Source organism: Melospiza melodia, chromosome 27 (assembly GCF_035770615.1).
Source record: "Melospiza melodia melodia isolate bMelMel2 chromosome 27, bMelMel2.pri, whole genome shotgun sequence".
In the NCBI taxonomy this organism is placed as follows: Eukaryota; Metazoa; Chordata; class Aves; order Passeriformes; family Passerellidae; genus Melospiza; species Melospiza melodia.
In genome coordinates, this window is record NC_086220.1 from 10775679 (window position 1) to 10798323 (window position 22645).

General features: G+C 40.0%; 2 long non-coding RNA genes across 7 annotated transcripts; both read left to right on the top strand.

Moving 5' to 3' along the window:
* Positions 1 to 693: 693 nt before the first annotated feature.
* LOC134429875 (uncharacterized) lies at positions 694 to 20807 on the top strand. Of its 5 annotated transcripts, none has more exons than XR_010030670.1 (7): positions 694 to 859; positions 16581 to 16645; positions 17253 to 17316; positions 17609 to 17687; positions 18007 to 18082; positions 18203 to 18970; positions 20116 to 20807. It is a non-coding gene; the product is annotated as an uncharacterized LOC134429875 (long non-coding RNA). The 5 variants fall into 5 exon arrangements; XR_010030669.1 differs by lacking the exon at positions 694 to 859 and adding an exon at positions 13966 to 14068; XR_010030672.1 differs by lacking the exon at positions 694 to 859 and adding an exon at positions 14067 to 14083.
* LOC134429876 (uncharacterized) lies at positions 2817 to 7438 on the top strand. Of its 2 annotated transcripts, XR_010030674.1 has the most exons (7): positions 2817 to 3437; positions 3881 to 3967; positions 4056 to 4119; positions 4810 to 4885; positions 5004 to 5313; positions 5654 to 5771; positions 6940 to 7438. It is a non-coding gene; the product is annotated as an uncharacterized LOC134429876 (long non-coding RNA). The 2 variants fall into 2 exon arrangements; XR_010030673.1 differs by lacking the exon at positions 3881 to 3967 and having other exon boundaries at positions 2828 to 3437; positions 6940 to 7435.
* Positions 20808 to 22645: the final 1838 nt, after the last annotated feature.

Genomic DNA, 22645 nt, shown 5'->3' on the forward strand with positions numbered 1-22645 from the left:
CACCCCATTTGCACCACCCTCGGGTTTAAATGGCGGGGGCAGCCCTGGTGTCCCTCCTTTTCAAGGGTTTGAATGGAGGTCGAAATCGCCCTTTCCCATCAGTCGAAGGCTTTCATTTGGGGAGCGCCCCTACTTTTCTGCTCTCCTAGGAGGTGAAATTGGAGGGGAGAACACATTTCTTTGCCCTTGTTGAAGTGAGGTGCGCCCCGTCTGCGGTATCGGGGTTGGCTTGCGGGAAGCCGCAGCTCCGGCAGCGTTTGCAGGGCTGCAATGGGGCTGTACCGCTGCATTGGAGGGCGCTGCCCGTGCCCGCGGCCCGGCCCGGAACGTTCCCGCTCGGGAGCGCTGCTGGCACGGCCCGGACAGCTGCCGGGGCGCACGGGGGATTCGGCGCGGCCGGGCCGGCCGAGGGCGGCAGTGGCGGAGCCGCGCCGGTGCGAGCCGTGCGGAGCCGAGTGGAGCCGGGCCGGGCCGGCCAAGGGCGGCAGAGGCGGCGCGGGCGCTGCCGCGCCGGCCCGGGCGGTGCCGGCCGCTCCGTCCACTCCGGGCGCGGGGCTCGGGCGCCGCCGGTAGCCCCGGGCCCGGTGCCGGCCCCGCCGGGCAGGGGCAGCGGGCGGGGCTCCCCGGGGCGGCGCCGGCCCCGCGTGCCGGAGCAGCCGCCACAGGAGCCGCTTTCCTGCCGGGAGCCGCGCTCCGTCCGGGGCCGGCAGCGAGCGCGGGGTTCGGCCGCTCCAAGTTCGGCGGTGCCGTGGCTCGGAGGCGCTTTGGAGGCGTTGATGGCATCGCTGGGTTCGGTTTGCAGCGGCTGTCCGCTAAGGGATACGGTGTTCTTCCTGAGCGGGCACGGTTCTCGGTGCCGGTAGGGATGATAATGGTTTGTTTCGGATTGAGTTTTGTAGTCGGATATATATTTTTTTGCCGGGGTATTATGTTTAGAAGGGCGCGCAATGTTTTTTACGGGTCGTAGCGCGAAGCAGCGGTTCGCATTTTAATTCTGTTGCGGTGGCTTTTATTAGCGTGAGTGTATAGTGTTTGTTTTGGGCGGCTTGGGGTAGCGTCGTGTCGTTCATAGCAGCGGGTTTTTAATCTCGATAATTGCATGTGTGTTTATCGTCTTCCAGGGCTTTTATTTGTTTGGTTTGTTTGATTGTAGTGTATGTTTTATGGTTACGGGTAATTTGGGGGACATTGTTTATGGTTACGTTTGTCTTTAGTCTTTGTGTTTGTTTCTAGGTGGTATTTTTATTTTGATAGCTTGAGGCACTATGGGTTTATTCAGTTGGGAATAAGTTTTTTGTTTCAGATTTCAGTTTATCTGTGTTTTTTGGTATTATTCTTGTTGTTGCTTTCTTTATTTTCTTTTTTTGTTGTTGTTGTTGTTGTCTTTTAATGTATTTGCGTATTGTTTATCATGGTTTATTTTGGGAACGTGGGTTTTTATATGGTGGGTTTTTAAAGTATTTATTTATTTGAGTAGTCAATTTCTTAGTTTTTCGTGGTTGAGATGTTTTTCCATTTTGTTAATTAGTTCAGGTTTTAAAGTTATTTTTACAGAGGATTGTTTATTCTTTGAGTTAGTGTAGAGGTAGAATTTTGTTGTTTTTTATTTTTTTTAGTAACGTCGTTCAGGGTGAGTGGCACTGTCTTGAGTTTAGTAGATGGGATCGACTTTTTTTTAGTACTTTTTGTAATTTGCTGTGTGTGTTTCTATAGGATTTTCTTTTATTTTGGTTCCATTTTTCTGTCGTGATGAGAATTATTATTGAAAAGAGTGTTCTTTGTTTTTTTGCTGACACTTGTTTGGCTGTTGGAGGTATCTTGATGTTTTTGGAAGATATTGGTGGAAATTTGATGCTGTTTGTTCTGTCATTTCATTTAGGAATTGGATTTTAAATATGCAATTATGACTCTAACTATATTGAAACAAAAGAAATAGATGTGTAGCAATGGGAATGGGCCAATTTTATTTTTATATATTCGGTCAATTTTTAAAATTTAACATGTAACATGAGTCATTATATGTTACAATAAGTTATTCTAATTTTAATAGAGTATTGTGTATGTTTATAGATATATGAATAGAGAATATAAATGTAAATACAACCCAAACAAAAATACAAATATATAAATGTATTGCAACTATATGCAGATATATAAAAAATTAATAATAAATTGTAAATGTAAAATAACATAAATTGATACAATATATAGTACAAGTAATACTGTGTATATTTTTTTAAAATAATATAGGAAATGGATATAAAATAGATATAAATATGGATGTGATCTATCTATATATATCTATCATTTGTTGTATATTATGATAAATATAAATATAAAAAAAAAAAATAGGTAGTTTAAAATAATGGATGGTTTTGTTTTTTCTTTGCCCAAGCAGGGGTTTTAGTGTAAAAATTACAAATACAAATAATATAAAGGTAGAAATATAAGTATAGAAATATATCATAAACACATTAAAGATTTATATAAAAATTAGAAATATAAGGAAAAATAAGTTGTAGCAGTAGATATGGTAAATAATAAAAAAAAATTCCCGTATATTTTTGAATAAGGTGCATATTAAATATAGTTATTAATATAATGCATCAATATAAACTATAAATATATGTAAAATATAACTATCTATAAGAAGGAATAAAAGCTCTGTGTCACGTGCAGCAGTAGAAAATTTCAGGCTCCCAGGGAATAAATAGTTTTCTTTAAATCATTTTCGTTTTGCAGATTTTTTTTTTTACTCTCGGGTAGCCTGAAAGTTTCTACTGCTGCTTTTTTATTCTAAAGGTGGAAAGGTAAACCAAGATTAGAAATACAAGAAAGGGGAAAGGAAAGGGAAGGGAAAGGGAAAAGGAAAAGGAAAAGGGAAGGGAAGTGGTGAAAAACAGAGTGAAAAAAGTAAAAAGAGTTGGAGGGAAAAAGAGAGGGCATTGGGGAGGAGCGGTGCTGCCTCAGGTCCTTCCCCGCCGTGGGGCGAAGGAGCCGTTTGATGCCCGGGAGGGAGTGCAGGTCCCGGTGGCTCCCGGGGGACGGAGCGGTGGCTGTCAGCCCGAGACTCCAACTCCCGGCAGGCCGTGCTGCCGGCGCGGCGTGTGACGCAACGGCTATCGCGGCACATGAGTGGCTGTCAGCCCGAGACTCCAACTCCCGGCAGGCCCTGCTGCTGGCGCGGCGTGTGACGCAACGGGCGACGCGGCCCGGCATTTTTCTCTAAATCGGCAGTAAATACAGCTGAGTAAAATTAGCTTGGTTTTCTTCCTTCTTTTGTAACGGAACTGTTTTTATTAAAAATCCTATTTGAATATGTGGAAAAAGTGGGGATGTCCTGTAATATATCGTCGCTTTTCTTGTTTACAGGGTGCTCAGAAAGCATGCGTCCCTTAGAGTCCCACGGAAAGGTTCTCAGTGCGATCTCTATCAAGGTATGTATTTACAAATAAGTGATCCCTTTAGATATTTGCCTGTGTACCTTTTCCTGTAATTCAGAGCTTGCGTTCTGTGGGTTTTATGATAAACCTGTAAAACATGTAAAAATGGTTTTGCAAGTCTTAAACCTTGAAGGTAGCAATAAGTGGATTTAGAGCCTGTTCTTGACCAGACAAAGGGAAAAAGTGTGACTTTGATGCTGAACTTGTCATTTTTCATTTGACTTGTCTTGAATGATTTAGGAATAGAGAGAACTAGAAAAAGAGAGAAATAGAATTGATTATTGAGCACTCCTCAACTGCTCACCATGGTTCAGTGTAGAGCCAAAGGGAAGGGTGATGGAACAGAGCTCTGTGCTTTGCAAGGAAATAAATTTAAACCTGACCTCCTCACAGAGTCTCACTAACTTCTTTTGTTTTAAAATACAAAATACGATTAGGAAGTGTTGGAAGTTAGTGTTTTCGGAAAGAAACGGCAGTTCCACAGAACATTCCATTTCACAGAGGCTCTGGGAACGATTCATGTTGTAAGTGCTGTCACTGCAATCAGTTGGTGGTTCAGCCTTGAAACGTGCACTTGGCCTTCTATAAAGCACTGTTTTGTTTGCCTTTCAGTGCTATGAGTCTTGATAAATTGGAGAAGAGCCCAAGAGAAATTTTTCATCCCTTGATATAAAAGGTAGGAAGTGACTTTTTTTGGTTTGGTTCTTTTTCTTTATTATTTTCTGGAAATAAAAGTAATTAAGTATAGGTACTACTGGTTTGTTTCTTCCAGTAGCAGGTGATAACAATAGCAGTAGTACTAGTAAAAATAACAATAGAAATAATAATAACAGTAATGTAATACTACGTAAACTGTCTTTATCCATTGAACTGGCCATTTCAAATCAAAACTTCTAAACACAAATCAAACCATCATCCTTGTAGAATCTTTCACAGCAGCGGGCTAAAGATCCTGGTTTTGTTGACAGGATTTATTGGTTCTGGAAGAACAAGAGGGAAGTACAAGCCTAACTACTTCTAGCTCACAGACCCGTCCAGTGAACCCAGCTTTGTGTTTTGGTGGGCTTGTGATGACTTTGAAATCAATTGCTCATTCCAGTAAAAAAAATTCATGTTTTTTTGAACGTGACACCAGAAATAACTTTAGGCACCAACTGAATAATAATAGATCACCAGTTTAAGTTAAAAATTCATGCTATACTATCAAAATTTAAAGGTAAATTATTATGTATTAGGTGATGGTATAAAGTGTATGTTCTAATGTGTAATGCAAAGATACATACGTACCTGAAAGTGCTTAGAGGAAACAAATTTTTATGTCTGCTGTTTGATTTTTTACCATACGATATTTGGCTTTATTTCCCAGGGATCGGTGAATTTTAACTTTGGAGTCCACTATGCTAAGGATGCTCAGCTTACAGGTGATGAAATGTTCAGTAATGGTGAGTTTTTCACCTTCTCTTTAATTGCTATGCTGATCTGAATAAGAAAAAAAAACAAAAGCAAGAGAAAAAAAAGGATGGTTTATTATTTTTTACGCTGTTATGTTTGTTTCCTCAGTATTTGCTGCAGCTCTGCTTACCCAAGCTTTGGGTTCCTTCTGTCCCACTGGGAGTTGCCCAGTTTGGTTGCATCTGGTGAAATTCACCCTGAGACCTTACAGAACTAGCTCCAACTACGTGAGAGCCATTTGCAGTTCTCTCCAGACACCTGGAGAATGGGTGACGTTTCTGAGGATCCGGCGAGCGTGCTTCTATCAAAACTCAGTCTGTGAAATTTCTGGGGAAAACCCTTCTGTGTCCTGAAGGGTTCAAACTCTGGCGAGGATCCCGTTATCAGGTGCTCACCTGGATGGTTCCAGCTGCCAAAGGTAACACTTGTACTCTTGCCCTGTAGTTTACATCTATTGTATTTTTGTTATTTTGCAAGATTTTTTGTCTTTGCAAAATATTGTGCATTTCACTCTTTGGAACCTCTCAGATGGTTCTTTGGTGCAGCACCACCCCATGGGACACTTGGCTGCTGTCCTGAAGGGGTTGGTGGCTGGAATTGTGAATCCTGGAGAGTTTATGAGTCTTCTGTCCCCAGGGAGGTATCATGCTTTGTTTACTCTTGTTCTGTTGGTTAGGCGCTGCTTCTCGTTGCAAGTACGAATTTCAAACTGCCCTGTTCTTTTTTTAACTGTTTTCCTGGTTCTCTCCGCCCGGCAGGGAAAGACTCTCGTATCCTTGTCGTCGGGCTCGGTGCTGTCCAAGAAGATACGGGGACTAAAAAAATCATAAGAAGCAAAATATGACTGCAGGGAAAAGAAGCTGGAGAGAACAGAAGGTGATGTTGTTATCCTTACCCTGTATTAGAAACATCCGCTGTGCTTTGATGCTGGCAGCTGCCAGGGGCTTGTTAGCTCTTTGTAGGCAGGTGTAGGTGTTCACTTGTAGGTTTTATCTCTGGACAAGTCAATTCAAACTTTGCTAAGCTGATATTTGCAGATTACTCTCTAGCACAGTCCAGCATGACATTTTTGAATGTTGTAAAAATACCATGTTACTTGGAAATTGCTAATGAAGAGAAGCTTTAGGGGAAAATAAGATTTCAGGGTTGGAAGATGTGAGAAGAATTTTGTGGGGACGTTAGACTGAAGTAAAGCACACTTGAAGCTGGACTGGCACGCTGGCAGGTCCCCTATTAAACAGTAGTGCTGAGATTAGCCTGGGGGTTGCCCATTGTTTCTGTAGAAATCAATGTTTCCTGGTCTTCAGAGGTAAGCTGCTTTGAAAAGCTGGAAGGTGCAGCACGCTGACAATCCCCGTGCTTTGGAATAAAAGTAGATTTCAGAAGGGTCCTAAGCTTTTGTCTTTTCCTAGAAGTCGATGTAATCCTGTCGAGGAGTTTTTAATTCTCTGTTGCCATGTCATCCATCAGAGCCCTGTTGTACTAATCTTATACAAGTACAAAACAAAAAATCAGACCCTGTCCCAAGCACTTAGAGGCCAGAACACGATTTCCTCAGGCTGCCATTTGTGTGCCATCGGTACTCACCACGAATTGAGCCCTCTGGCTCTGACAGAGCCCCTGGATGCTGACGGAAGGGGGCTGGTCACAGACCCTGGAGGTGCCTGTCCCCCAGGGTGGGAGAGGACGAGGCAGTGTGGCCTGCAGGGAGGGTCTGGTCCCCAGAGAGCAGCCGGCGACTCCATGCCTGCCCGGGGCTGCGGGTGCACCCTCGGGGTGGACGCCTGCCCTCAGGTTTCCCTCTGGGCACCCGGGGAGGGAACCAGGTCCATCCGTGTGGCAGCTGCAGGGCCTGCAGGCTCTGGGCCCTGGAGCCGAGTGAGCCTGAGCTGCTGCATGCTTGCTGTGAGCTTTGGGGTGAGCGTGCATCACTGCAGGCCTGGGATGGATTGAAATGCGCTGAGGAAAGCGGAGGGAGGGAGGGAGGGAGAGAGGGAGGGAGGGAGGGAAATGCTCTGTTAACATGTGCCAATTCTTCTGTCAGACTCATCACGGCGGGACAGCGTGAGGACTGAAAGTGTAAGAAGATGTGGAGGGAAAGAGAGAATCTGACAGGAGCAGCGAACGCATGAGTGCACGAATTTTGCTTTTTGCTTGGATGTAAACTCAGGAGTTGAGAGGAATTTGGGAGTGAGAAGGGACATTTCAGAAGGAGAAGAAGAAAAAGAAGTTGTTGCTACAGTCCTGGCAAAAGCTTTTGTTCTAGCTAATAAAAGAAGTTAGTTTAAAAAACAAAAAGGAAAAAATGTAGTGTTTTTTTTTTCCTTCACTATGATATTCATTGGTGGTATATGGTGTGTTGTTTTATTTCTTGGTATTATTAACTCTGTGTAAATTGTTTTTTGAGTGAAGCTGACTTTCTGGATGGGTTGGTTTGTATTTGAGGCAGGATTAATTTCAGTAGGGTTCTTTCATAGATTTCTGATGGGTATTACTGGGATTTTGGTTTTGTTTACTGTATGTATGAACCTAGAGCTTTGGTAGGGCCAGCTGGGCTGCTGGAGTTTTGGGTGTGAATTTATTAGATGGCTTTTGTTAGAGGCAGTTTTTAATTTTTGAAATGTTTTTCAATGTAGTGGTTTTAAGGTGGTTTTTAAGAATTCATTGTATTGCTTTATCTTGTTTGTAGTTGGTGTATGATAAGGGATGTGGTGTGAGTTCTTGAACATTATGGTTTTGGTGTTCCTAAGTTCTGATTTCTTTGTGGTTCAATATTTTTTTTTATTTTTATTTTTTGGGACAGGGGCATTTATATGGTGGGTTTTTATAGGCAATATGTTTTTTAATTTAGGTAGTGATATTTTTTAATATTTTAATAGTTTAGGTTTTTTATTTTCATGGTTTTAATTATTTTTTTTAATTTTTTGAAATAACTTTTATAGATTACATGTTATTATTTGTGCATTAACATAAAGGTAGAGCTTTGGGGACTTTTTTTAGTAATGTTTAGGGTCAGTTGTGCAGTTTTGAGTCTAGTGCGTTGGTTTGATTTAATTTTTAATGGGTGTTTGTTTTTATTAGCAGTTGTGTCATTTTCAAGGTGTGTTTGAGTTTTTTGGGGTTTTTGAGATACTGGTTTAGGAGGAAGTTTATGATGAGAATGTGCGGAGGTTTTGGGCTACTTTATAGTGAGATTTAAAATTTATTTACAGTTAGGTTTATTTGAGTTTTTATTAGGGTTCAGTGACGTTGTGGGATGTTTGTTCTGTTAGTAACAGAAATAGGTTTTGTTTTGCTGTGCTGCGATGGGATGGGCGTGTGCTGCGTGCCGGTGCTGACAAAGGTACAGTATTGTTGTGGCTCTGGTGCGTCGGGTTAATGAACTGACATGGTTTAATATAGAGATGAAAATAGAAATAAATATACATTTAAAAATAAATATAACATTAGAGTGGTAAACATAAATATAGATAACAGATACATACATAAAACTATAATATATGGTATATAATTGTAACATGTTATCATATAGATAAATGATAGTCTATTTTATATATATATACACAAAGATATATAAATATAGATTGTAAATATAAAAATATTTAAATAGAGTTAAAGTAAATTGGGGGGTTTTATTAGGGTATAGGCTGGGGTTTTTAAATGATAGCAATAAAATATAAATTCAGATATACAAATATATATAGAAATACAAATATCTATACATATTTAATTTAAACAAATATAAGTAAGAAAATATGTATAATACAGAAAATATATTTCTATGATTATATTAGAAGGTATTCCCTCTAATATAGATAAAATCTATGCATAAAATAAATAAAAATATCCATATAAATATCATTATAATTTTGAAAAATAAATTTACTTCGTAAATTTTAAATCTGGTTCAAATAAAGGGGTGTCCTTGGTTTTTATTTGGTTAGAGGCAGGAGTTTTATTTTAAATAATATAAGCAATATAGAAATGTGGATCTTAAGATAGAAATATATAATAAATATATAAAGAGAAATTGCTAAACTATGAATATAAATTTAAATATAAATATATGTAAGTAATATGAGGAGTTGTGGCATGGAATATAAATAACATTAAATGGCAATATAAATTATAAATGGGAATATAAATATAAAAATATGTAAATATCGTTTAAAAGAAATGGAATGTTTTGGCTTTTATTTAAGTAGAGGCAGGGTTTTTATTTTGAATATTATAAGTGTTCCAGAAGTAAAAATCTTGACGCAGAAATATTTAATCCATATAAAAATATGAATAAAAAAATATAAAAAATATAAATACCTACTCGCATCGGATGTAATATAGAATATAAATTTATTTATAAATTGACATTGGTAAAGATAAATATATAAGTAAGCAATATACATTAATATACATTATAAATACAAATATGAATATAACAATTGAACATTAGGATAAAATCTATTTAAATATTGTTTAAAAGAAAGGGTTCGGTTTTTTTTTATTGTTGTGTTAGAGGCAGGGTTTTTATTTTAAATAGTATGAATGTAGATATTGTTATATATTTCTAAATATTGAGATATACAATCAAGATATAAATATATATATAAACACAAAATATAAATAAATACAAATAATAGGAAGTGATGTAATGAAGAATACAAATAACAGTATACATAAGTATACATTTTAAATGTAAATGTGAATATGAACCTGAAAAATAGAATTTTATAAAATATTTAAGTACAGTTTGGAAGAAAGGGGTTCTTTTTGGCTTTAATGTGGATGGAGGCAAAGGTTTTATTTTAAATAATCCAAGTGTTACCGAAGTAAAAATCGTAACAGAAATGTATACTTACTATGTGAAAATATTTATAAAAATATACAAATAAATTTAAGTTTTAGGGATATATGCAATATGGAATAGAAATGTATTTATAAAAAGAAATGTATAAATGGACAGTGTACATCAATATACGTTGTAAATAGAAATGTGAATATTAATATGAAAAAATATTTTTAAAAATATTTAAATATTTTTTTTAATAATTTTTTTTGTGTTGTGTTTTGTTTTGTTTTGTCTTTTATCCTATTAGATTAGAGGCAGACGGTTTTTTTCCCTCTTCCCGGTTGTTTTGGGGCATTTATTTCAGAGCAGTTTTCGGCGGGGGTCGCCCCTGTTCTTTTTTGCCGCCTTCGCTGCCGCAGCCCCGAGGCGCGCTGCGCCCCCGGCTGGGGCGGGCGGCAGTGCTGCCGCCTTGTGGGCAGAGCGCGGTACTGCAGCCGTGCAGCTAGAGGCGGCCAGCTTGGGAGTGGCGCGTGGGCGATGTCGCGGAGTTTTGTTTGACCTTCTCAGCATGGCGGCGAAAAGGGCGGGGAAGTGGAGGACCGTGTGGGTGTTTAACTGCACTGCCTGCGCGGAATACCGACGTCATGGCGGCCCCGACGGATTTTTCTGTGGCGTTTCATGTGTACCCGAGACATGCTGTGGGCTCAGGGGCTCCGCGGGCGGGCGTATTTTGGCGGGTTTGTGAGAGGCATCTGGGTAAACGCCTCGCTGTGCCGGGGTCCTCTCACGTCCGCTTTCCCGCCCTGAGGGAGCCGAGCCGGGCCGAATAGTTCCGAAGAGCCGAAGAGTCGAGTGTGGCCGGAAAGAGCCGAGTTTCCCCGAAGAGCCGAGTGTGGCCGGAAAGAGCCGAGTTTCCCCGAAGAGCCGAGTGTGGCCGGAAAGAGCCGAGTTTCCCCGAAGAGCCGAGTGTGGCCGGAAAAAGCCGAGTTTACACCAAGAGCCGATCATAGCCGACTGGAACCGATAGCCGTGTGTAGCCGACTTGAGCCGCATTTACACAATGTGCCGAATATGACCAAGTTTAGCCAACCGTGCCAAGTTCGGCCGAAGAGCCGAACTTAAACGAGTTTAGACCAAGAGCCGAACCAAGCCGAATTCAGCCGAGTTTCATTAAACAGAACCGAACGACGCCGCAGCGCTGTGCCTGCAGTGCACTGGTGCAGACGGCAGGGAGCGCTGTATAGAGTAAGTATAAAATATCAACTATCTATAAGAAGAAATAAAAGCTCTATATCACGTGCAGCAGTAGAAAATTTCAGGCTCCCAGGGAATAAACAGTTTTCTTTAAATCATTTTTGTTTTGGAGTTTTTTTAATCCCAGGTAGCCTGAAAGTTACTATTGCTGCTTTTTTCTTCTAAAGCTAGAAAGGAAAACTAAGATTAGAAATACAGGGAAAGAAAGAAAGAAGGGAGGAAGGAAAGGAGAAAGGAAGGGAGGAAGGAAAGGAAGGGAGGGAAGGAAGGGAAGGAAGGGAAGGAAAGGAAGGAAGGGAGGGAAGGAAGGGAAGGAAGGAAGGGAAGGAAGGAAGAAAGAAAGAAAGAAAGAAAGAAAGACAGACAAAGAAAGAAAGAAAGAAAACAAACCAGGAGGGCAAGGAGAAACCTAGGGGGAAAAAAAAGAAAAGAAAAAAAACCCAACAAAAAACAAACCCACAGAAAAAAACCTCGAGATGGGCAGGAAAACCACCCCCCTTCCGCAAAAAAAACCCCAAGATGGGCAAGAAAAAGCCCAGAATATAACCTCAAGATGGGCAAGAAAAATCCCTGAAAACAGACCAGGGAAAAAACCCAAGATGGGCAAGAAAAAAAAATCAGAACAAAAAACCAAGATGGCAAAGAAAAACCCAGAAGGAAAAGAAAAAAAAAAAAAAAACAAAACAGAAAAAAAAAACCCAAGGGGTGCAAGGAAAAACCAGAAAAAACACCAAAATGGGCAAGAAGAAACAAAGAAAAAACCCAAGAAATGCCAGAAAAAAATCAAGGAAAAAGGGAGTAAAGGCCCCAAGAAACAAGGCAAGAAAGAGAGGCAATAAAGGCCACAAAAACTCAAGACAAAAAAAACCAAAAACAAGGCATGCCAGAAAAAGGTACGAAAATGGTTCTGCCAGGTGCGATCAAGGTGAGCGGGTTCAGTTTCAGGTCCAGGAGATGAACAAGTGTCAGATTAGCTTGGGGCACTGCTGTGCAATGCAGCTGTGACAGGATTTATGTTTAAATATAGTTTAAATAAATTGGGGATTGTTTGGCTTTTATTGGGGTATGGGCTGGAGATTTCATAAAAAATATAAAACTAGAAATGCAAATATATCATATATATGTCGATATCAATAAATATTTAATACATAAAAATATAAGTAAAAGAAATATATTGTGTCAAAAGAATGTATCTATTATTATATAAAAAGGTATTCTCTCCAATATATATAATATCTATAAATATAACAAATGAAAATTACAAATATAGATGTGAATAGAATTATGACAAACAAAATTATTTTTAAACTTTTAAATGTGTTTTAAAGAAAGGGGTGTCTTTGCTTTTTATTTCGTTAGAGGCAGGGGTTTTATTTTAAATAATATAAGTACTATAGAAATGTAAATCGACATACGGAAATATATAATAAATATATAGAGATATAAAGATATAATACCAAACTATGAAGAGAAATAGAAATAGAAATCTATGTAAAGTAACATGAAGAGAGGTATATATAATATAATTTTTATTATACAGTAATATAAATTCTAAATATAAATGCGAATATAAATATGAAAAATATATGATGGGGGCTCGGAGCAGCCCAGGTGTGAGTGTGAGGATGATGGGGTCTCGGAGCAGCCCAGGTATGAGCTGTGAGGATGATGGGGGCTCGGAGCAGCCCAGGTGTGAGTGTGAGGATGATGAGGGGCCGGCTCCTGCCGGGGCGAGGCTGTTTTAGGGGGAGGCTTTGCCTCAGCTCCGTTTTGCATGGAGCTGCTGAGTGGAGGGGTTTATGGGGCGCTCCCGGCGCTGTCTCATGGAAGGACTGCGGGAGCTTCCCACAGGGTCGGGGGCACCACCTGGATCCGCGCTTGGGTACGTGGAGCATCGCTTAAAGGAGGCGCCGAGGGACGAATCTTTGTGCCGGGGAGCAGCAGCCGAACAGGTGAGCACGTGTGGGTTTGGAGCGGGGACTTTTCTCCTTCCCCTTTGCAATTTCATCTTGCCAGTCCCTCCCCGGTTCCCCAGGAACAAAAATGGAGCTTGCGAGGACAAAAGGGATTAAGGAGAAGGAAGCAGCTCCTCTTCTCTTATTGTCTGCATTTGACCTGAGGGGATCCCTCTTGACTTGTGGTTTTAAGGGTGTTGATTGCAGGAAAAGCTGCCTTTTCCAGGCTGTTCGGGGTATCCCGGGGGTGACAGGGAATCCCTGCGTTCTATTCTAAGGGGAATGGGAAAAGTATTCTTGTGGCATTATGGGTTTGATTTGAAGGCAGCCACCCCATTTGCACCACCCTCGGGTTTAAATGGCGGGGGCAGCCCTGGTGTCCCTCCTTTTCAAGGGTTTGAATGGAGGTCGAAATCGCCCTTTCCCATCAGTCGAAGGCTTTCATTTGGGGAGCGCCCCTACTTTTCTGCTCTCCTAGGGGGTGAAATTTTAGGGGAGAACACATTTCTTTGCCCTTGTTGAAGTGAGGTGCGCTCCGTCTGCGGTTTCGGGGCTGGCTTGCGGGAAGCCGCAGCTCCGGCAGCGTTTGCAGGGCTGCAATGGGGCTGTGCCGCTGCATTGGAGGGCGCTGCCCGTGCCCGCGGCCCGGCCCGGAACGTTCCCGCTCGGGAGCGCTGCTGGCACGGCCCGGACAGCTGCCGGGGCGCACGGGGGATTCGGCGCGGCCGGGCCGGCCGAGGGCGGCAGTGGCGGAGCCGCGCCGGTGCGAGCCGAGCGGAGCCGGGCCGGGCCGGCCAAGGGCGGCAGAGGCGGCGCGGGCGCTGCTGCGCCGGCCCGGGCGGTGCCGGCCGCTCCGTCCGCTCCGGGCGCGGGGCTCGGGCGCCGCCGGTAGCCCCGGGCCCGGTGCCGGCCCCGCCGGGCAGGGGCAGCGGGCGGGGCTCCCCGGGACGGCGCCGGCCCCGCGTGCCGGAGCAGCCGCCGCAGGAGCCGCTTTCCTGCCGGGAGCCGCGCTCCGTCCGGGGCCGGCAGCGAGCGCGGGGTTCGGCCGCTCCACGTTCGGCGGTGCCGTGGCTCGGAGGCGCTTTGGAGGCGTTGATGGCATCGCTGGGTTCGGTTTGCAGCGGCTGTCCGCTAAGGGATACGGTGTTCTTCCTGAGTGGGCACGGTTCTCGGTGCCGGTAGGGATGATAATGGTTTGTTTTGGATTGAGTTTTGTAGTCGGATATATATTTTTTTGCCGGGGTATTATGTTTAGAAGGGCGCGCAATGTTTTTTACGGGTCGTAGCGCGAAGCAGCGGTTCGCATTTTAATTCTGTTGCGGTGGCTTTTATTAGCGTGAGTGTGTAGTGTTTGTTTTGGGGGGCTTGGGGAAGCGTCCTGTCCTTCATAGCAGCGGGTTTTTAATCTCGATAATTGCATGTGTGTTTATCGTCTTCCAGGGCTTTTATTTGTTTGGTTTGTTTGATTGTAGTGTATGTTTTATGGTTACGGGTAATTTGGGGGACATTGTTTATGGTTACGTTTGTCTTTAGTCTTTGTGTTTGTTTCTAGGTGGTATTTTTATTTTGATAGCTTGAGGCACTATGGGTTTATTCAGTTGGGAATAAGTTTTTTGTTGCAGATTTCAGTTTATTTGGTTTTTTGTATTATTCTTGTTGTTGCTTTCTTTATTTTCTTTTTTTGTTGTTGTTGTTGTTGTCTTTTAATGTATTTGCGTATTGTTTATCAGGGTTTTTTTTGGGTATTTATATGGTGGGTTTTTAAAGTATTTATTTATTTGGGTAGTTAATTTCTTAGTTTTTAGTGGTTGAGATGTTTTTCCATTTTGTTAATTAGTTCAGGTTTTAAAGTTATTTTTACAGAGGATTGTTTATTCCTTGAGTTAGTGTAGAGGTAGAATTTTGTTGTTTTTTATTTTTTTTTAGTAACGTCGTTCAGGGTGAGTGGCACTGTCTTGAGTTTAGTAGATTGGTTTGACTTTTTTTTAGTACTTTTTGTAATTTGCTGTGTGTGTTTCTATAGGATTTTATTTTATTTTGGTTCCATTTTTCTGTCGTGATGAGAATTGTTATTGAAAAGAGTGTTCTTTGTTTTTTCGCTGACACTTGTTTGGCTGTTGGAGGTATCTTGATGTTTTTGGAAGATATTGGTGGGAATTTGATGCTGTTTGTTCTGTCATTTCATTTAGGAATTGGATTTTAAATATACAATTATGACTCTAACTGTATTGAAACAAAAGAAATAGATGTGTAGCAATGGGAATGAGCCAATTTTATTTTTATATATTCGGTCAATTTCTAAAATTTAACATGTAACATGAGTCATTATATGTTACAATAAGTTATTCTAATTTTAATAGAGTATTGTGTATGTTTTTAGATATATGAATAGAGAATATAAATGTAAATACAACCCAAACAAAAATACAAATATATAAATGTATTGCAACTATATGCAGATATATAAAAAATTAATAATAAATTGTAAATATAAAATAACATAAATTGATACAATATATAATACAAGTGATACTGCATATATTTTATGAAAAATATTATAGGAAATGGATATAAAATAGATATAAATACGGATGTGATATATCTATCTATCAATCTCTATCTATCATTTGTTGTATATTATGATAAATACAAATATAAAAAAACATTTAGGTAGTTTAAAATAATGGATGGTTTTGTTTTTTCTTTGCCAAAGCAGGGGTTTTCGTGTAAAAATTACAAATACAAATAATATAAAGGTAGAAATATGAGTATAGAAATATATCATAAACACGTTAAAGATTTATATAAAAATTAGAAATATAAGGAAAAATAAGTTGTAGCAGTAGATATGGTAAATAATTTAAAAAATATTTCCCGTATATTTTTTGAATAAGGTGCATATTATATATAGTTATTAATATAATACATCAATATAAACGATAAATATATATAAAATGTCAACTATCTATAAGAAGGAATAAAAGCTCTGTGTCACGTGCAGCAGTAGAAAATTTCAGGCTCCCAGGGAATAAATAGTTTTCTTTAAATCATTTTCGTTTTGGATTTTTTTTTTTACTCCCGGGTAGCCTGAAAGTTTCTACTGCTGCTTTTTTATTCTAAAGGTGGAAAGGAAAACCAAGATCAGAAATACAAGAAAGGGGAAGGGGAAGGGAAGGAAGGGAAGCAGGAGAGGAAGAGGGAAGGGAAGTGGTGAAAAACAGGGTGAAAAAAGTAAAAAGAGTTGGAGGGAAAAAGAGAGGGCATCCGGGAAGAGCGGTGCTGCCTCAGGTCCTTCCCCGCCCTGGGGCGAAGGAGCCGTTTGATGCCCGGGAGGGAGTGCAGGTCCCGGTGGCTCCCGGGGGACGGAGCGGTGGCTGTCAGCCCGAGACTCCAACTCCCGGCAGGCCGTGCTGCCGGCGCGGCGTGTGACGCAACGGCTATCGCGGCACATGAGTGGCTGTCAGCCCGAGACTCCAACTCCCGGCAGGCCCTGCTGCTGGCGCGGCGTGTGACGCAACGGGCGACGCGGCCCGGCATTTTTCTCTAAATCGGCAGTAAATACAGCTGAGTAAAATTAGCTTGGTTTTCTTCCTTCTTTTGTAACGGAACTGTTTTTATTAAAAATCCTATTTGAATATGTAGAAAAAGTGGGGATGTCCTGTAATATATCGTAGCTTTTCTTGTTTACAGGGTACTGAGAAAATACGTCTCCCTTAGAGTACCGCGGAAAGGTTCTCAGTGCGCTCTCTATCAAGGTATGTATTTACAAATAAGTGATCCCTTTAGATATTTGCCTGTGTACCTTTTCCTGTAATTCAGAGCTTGCGTTCTGTGGGTTTTATGATAAACCTGTAAAACATGTAAAAATGGTTTTGCAAGTCTTAAACCTTGAAGGCAGCAATAAGTGGATTTAGAGCCTGTTCTTGACCAGACAAAGGGAAAAAGTGTGACTTTGATGCTGAACTTGTCATTTTTCATTTGACTTGTCTTGAATGATTTAGGAATAGAGAGAACTAGAAAAAGAGAGAAATAGAATTGGTTCTTGAGCACTCCTCAACTGCTCACCATGATCCAGTGTAGAGCCAAAGGGAAGGGTGATGGAACAGAGCTCTGAGCTTTGGAAGGAAATAAATTTAAACCTGACCTCCTCACAGAGTCTCACTAACTTCTTTTGTTTTAAAATACAAAATACGATTAGGAAGTGTTGGAAGTTAGTGTTTTGGGAAAGAAACAGAACATTCCATTTCACAGAGGCTCTGGGAACGATTCATGTTGTAAGTGCTGTCACTGCAATCAGTTAGTGGTTCAGCCTTGAAACGTGCACTTGGCCTTCTATAAAGCACTGTTTTGTTTGCCTTTCAGTGCTATGAGTCTTGATAAATTGGAGAAGAGCCCAAGAGAAATTTTTCATCCCTTGATATAAAAGGTAGGAAGTGACTTTTTTTGGTTTGGTTCTTTTTCTTTATTATTTTCTGGAAATAAAAGTAATTAAGTATAGGTACTACTGGTTTGTTTCTTCCAGTAGCAGGTGATAACAATAGCAGTAGTACTAGTAAAAATAATAATAGAAATAATAATAATAGTAATGTAATACTACGTAAACTGTCTTTATCCATTGAACTGGCCATTTCAAATCAAAACTTCTAAACACAAATCAAACCATCATCCTTGTAGAATCTTTCACAGCAGCGGGCTAAAGATCCTGGTTTTGTTGACAGGATTTATTGGTTCTGGAAGAACAAGAGGGAAGTACAAGCCTAACTACTTCTAGCTCACAGGCCCGTCCAGTGAACCCAGGTTTGTGTTTTGGTGGGCTTGTGATGACTTTGAAATCAATTGCTCATTCCAGTAAAAAAAATTCATGTTTTTTTGAACGTGACAGCAGAAATAACTTTAGGCACCAACTGAATAATAATAGATCACCAGTTTAAGTTAAAAATTCATGCTATACTATCAAAATTTAAAGGTAAATTATTATGTATTAGGTGATGGTATAAAGTGTATGTTCTAATGTGTAATGCAAAGATACATACGTACCTGAAAGTCCTTAGCGGAAACAAATTTTTATGTCTGCTGTTTGATTGTTTACCATACGATATTTGGTTTCATTTCCCAGGGACCGGTGAATTTTAACTTTGGAGTCCCCTATGCTAAGGATGCTCAGCTTACAGGTGATGAAATGTTCAGTAATGGTGAGTTTTTCACCTTCTCTTTAATTGCTATGCTGATCTGAATAAGAAAAAAAAACAAAAGCAAGAGGAAACAAAAAGGATGGTTTATTATTTTTTACGCTGTTATGTTTGTTTCCTCAGTATTTGCTGCAGCTCTGCTTACCCAAGCTTTGGGTTCCTTCTGTCCCACTGGGAGTTGCCCAGTTTGGTTGCATCTGGTGAAATTCACCCTGAGACCTTACAGAACTAGCTCCAACTACGTGAGAGCCATTTGCAGTTCTCTCCAGACACCTGGAGAATGGGTGACGTTTCTGAGGATCCGGCGAGCGTGCTTCTATCAAAACTCAGTCTGTGAAATTCCTGGGGAAAACCCTTCTGTGTCCTGAAGGGTTCAAACTCTGGTGAGGATCCAGTTATCAGGGGCTCACCTGGATGGTTCCAGCTCCCAAAGTTAACACTTCTACTCTTGCCCTGTAGTTTACATCTATTGTATTTTTGTTATTTTGCAACATTTTTTGTCTTTGCAAAATATTGTGCATTTCACTCTTTGGAACCTCTCAGATGGTTCTTTGGTGCAGCACCACCCCAGGGGACACTTGGCTGCTGTCCTGAAGGGTTTGGTCGCTAGAATTGTGAATCCTGGAGAGTTTGTGAGTCTTCTGTCCCCAGGGAGGTGTCGTGCTTTGTTTACTTTTGTTCTGTTGGTTAGGCGCTGCTTCTCGTTGCAAGTATGAATTTCAAACTGCCCTGTTCTTATTTTAACTGTTTTCCTGGTTCTCTCTGTCCGGCAGGGAAAGACTCTCGTATCCTTGTCGTCGGGCTCGGTGCTGTCCAAGAAGATACAGAGACTAAAAAAATCATAAGAAGCAAAATATGACTGCAGGGAAAAGAAGCTGGAGAGAACAGAAGGTGATGTTGTTATCCTTACCCTGTATTAGAAACATCCGCTGTGCTTTGATGCTGGCAGCTGCCAGGGGCTTGTTAGCTCTTTGTAGGCAGGTGTAGGTGTTCACTTGTAGGTTTTTTCTCTGGACAAGGCAATTCAAACTTTGCTAAGCTTATATTTGCAGATTGCTCTCTAGCACAGTCCAGCATGACATTTTTGAATGTTGTAAAAATACCATGTTACTTGGAAATTGCTAATGAAGAGAAGCTTTAGGGGAAAATAAGATTTCAGGGTTGGAAGATGTGAGAAGAATTTTGTGGGGACGTTAGACTGAAGTAAAGCACACTTGAAGCTGGACTGGCACGCTGGCAGGTCCCATATTAAACAGTAGTGCTGAGATTAGCCTGGGGGTTGCCCATTGTTTCTGTAGAAATCAATGTTTCCTGGTCTTGAGAGGGAAGCTGCTTTGAAAAGCTGGAAGGTGCAGCATGCTGACAATCCCCGTGCTTTGGATTAAAAGTAGATTTCAGAAGGGTCCTAAGCTTTTGTCTTTTCCTTGAAGTTGATGTAATCCTATCGAGGAGTTTTTAGTTCTGTGTTGCCATGTCATCCATCAGAGCCCTGTTGTACTAATCTTCATACAAGTACAAAACAAAAAATCAGACCCTGTCCCAAGCACTTAGAGGCCAGAACACGATTTCCTCGGGCTGCCATTTGTGTGCCATCGGTACTCACCACGAATTGAGCCCTCTGGCTCTGACAGAGCCCCTGGATGCTGACGGAAGGGGGCTGGTCACAGACCCTGGAGGTGCCTGTCCCCCAGGGTGGGAGAGGACGAGGCAGTGTGGCCTGCAGGGAGGGTCTGGTCCCCAGAGAGCAGCCGGCGACTGCCCGGGGCTGCGGGTGCACCCTCGGGGTGGACGCCTGCCCTCAGGTTTCCCTCTGGGCACCCGGGGAGGGAACCAGGTCCATCCGTGTGGCAGCTGCAGGGCCTGCAGGCTCTGGGCCCTGGAGCCGAGTGAGCCTGAGCTGCTGCATGCTTGCTGTGAGCTTTGGGGTGAGCGTGCATCACTGCAGGCCTGGGATGGATTGAAATGCGCTGAGGAAAGCAGAGGGAGGGAGGGAGGGAGGGAAATGCTCTGTTAACATGTGCCAATTCTTCTGTCAGACTCATCACGGCGGGACAGCGTGAGGACTGAAAGTGTAAGAAGATGTGGAGGGAAACAGAGAATCTGACAGGAGCAGCGAACGCACGAGTGCAGGAATTTTGCTTTTTGCTTGGATGTAAACTCAGGAGTTGAGAGGAATTTGGGAGTGAGAAGGGACATTTCAGAAGGAGAAGAAGAAAAAGAGGTTGTTGTTGTTGTTACAGTCCTGGCAAAATCTTTTGTTCTAGCTAATAAAAGAAGTTAGTTTAAAAAACAAAAAGGAAAAAATGTAGTGTTTTTTTTTTCCTTCACTATGATATTCATTGGTGGTATATGGTGTGTTGTTTTATTTCTTGGTATTATTAACTCTGTGTAAATTGTTTTTTGAGTGAAGCTGACTTTCTGGATGGGTTGGTTTGTATTTGAGGCAGGATTAATTTCAGTAGGGTTCTTTCATAGATTTCTGATGGGTATTACTGGGATTTTGGTTTTGTTTACTGTATGTATAAACCTAGAGCTTTGGTAGGGCCAGCTGGGCTGCTGGAGTTTTGGGTGTGAATTTATTAGATGGCTTTTGTTAGATGCAGTTTTTAATTTTTGAAATGTTTTTCAATGTAGTGGTTTTAAGGTGGTTTTTAAGAATTCATTGTATTGCTTTATCTTGTTTGTAGTTGGTGTATGATAAGGGATGTGGTGTGACTTTTTGAACATTATGGTTTTGGTGTTCCTAAGTTCTGATTTCTTTGTGGTTCAATATTTTTTTTTATTTTTATTTTTTGGGACAGGGGCATTTATATGGTGGGTTTTTATAGGCAATATGTTTTTTAATTTAGGTAGTGATATTTTTTAATATTTTAATAGTTTAGGTTTTTTATTTTCATGGTTTTAATTATTTTTTTTAATTTTTTGAAATAACTTTTATAGATTACATGTTATTATTTGTGCATTAACATAAAGGTAGAGCTTTGGGGACTTTTTTTAGTAATGTTTAGGGTCAGTTGTGCAGTTTTGAGTCTAGTGCGTTGGTTTGATTTAATTTTTAATGGGTGTTTGTTTTTATTAGCAGTTGTGTCATTTTCAAGGTGTGTTTGAGTTTTTTGGGGTTTTTGAGATACTGGTTTAGGAGGAAGTTTATGATGAGCATGTGCGGAGGTTTTGGGCTACTTTATAGTGGGATCTAAAATTTATTTACAGTTAGGTTTATTTGAGTTTTTATTAGGGTTCAGTGACGTTGTGGGATATTTGTTCCGTTAGTAACAGAAATAGGTTTTGTTTTGCTGTGCTGCGATGGGATGGGCGTGTGCTGCGTGCCGGTGCTGACAAAGGTACAGTATTGTTGTGGCTCTGGTGCGTCGGGTTAATGAACTGACATGGTTTAATGTAGAGATGAAAATAGAAATAAATATACATTTAAAAATAAATATAACATTAGAGTGGTAAACATAAATATAGATAACAGATACATACATAAAACTATAATACATGGTATATAATTGTAACATATTATCATATAGGTAAATGATAGTCTATTTTATATATATATATATATACACAAAGATATATAAATATAGATTGTAAATATAAAAATATTTAAATAGAGTTAAAGTAAATTGGGTGGTTTTATTAGGTTATAAGCTGGGGTTTTTAAATGATAGCAATAAAATATAAATTCAGATATACAAATATATATAGAAATACAAATATCTATACATATTTAATTTAAAGAAATAAAAGTAAGAAAATATATATAATACAGAAAATATATATCTATGATTATATTAGAAGGTATTCTCTCTAATATATATAATATCTATTAATAAAAGTAAATAAAAATATTCATATCAATATCATTATAATTTTGAAAAATAAATTTACTTCCTAAATTTTAAATCTGGTTCAAATAAAGGGGTGTCCTTGGTTTTTATTTGGTTAGAGACAGGAGTTTTATTTTAAATAATATAAGCAATATAGAAATGTGGATCTTAAGATAGAAATATATAATAAATATATAAAGAGAAATTGCTAAACTATGAATAGAAATTTAAATATAAATATATGTAAGTAATATGAAGAGTTGTAGCATAGAATATAAATAACATTATATGGCATTATAAATTATAAATGGGAATATAAATATAAAAATATGGAAATATAGTTTAAGAGAAAGGGAATGTTTTGACTTCTATTTAAGTAGAGGCAGGGTTTTTATTTTGAATATTGCAAGTGTTCCAGAAGTAAAAATCTTGACGCAGAAATATTTAATCAATATAAAAAATATGAATATAAATATATAAAAAATATAAATACCTACTCACATCGCAGGTAATATAGAATATAAATTTATTTATAACTTGACATTGGTAAAGATAAGTTTATAAGTAAGCAATATACATTAATATACATTATAAATGCAAATATGAATATAAAAATTGAACATGAGGATAAAATCTATTTAAATATTGTTTAAAACAAAGGGTTGGGTTTTTTTTATTCTTGTGTTAGAGGCAGGGTTTTTATTTTAAATAATATGAATGTAGATATTATTGTTAT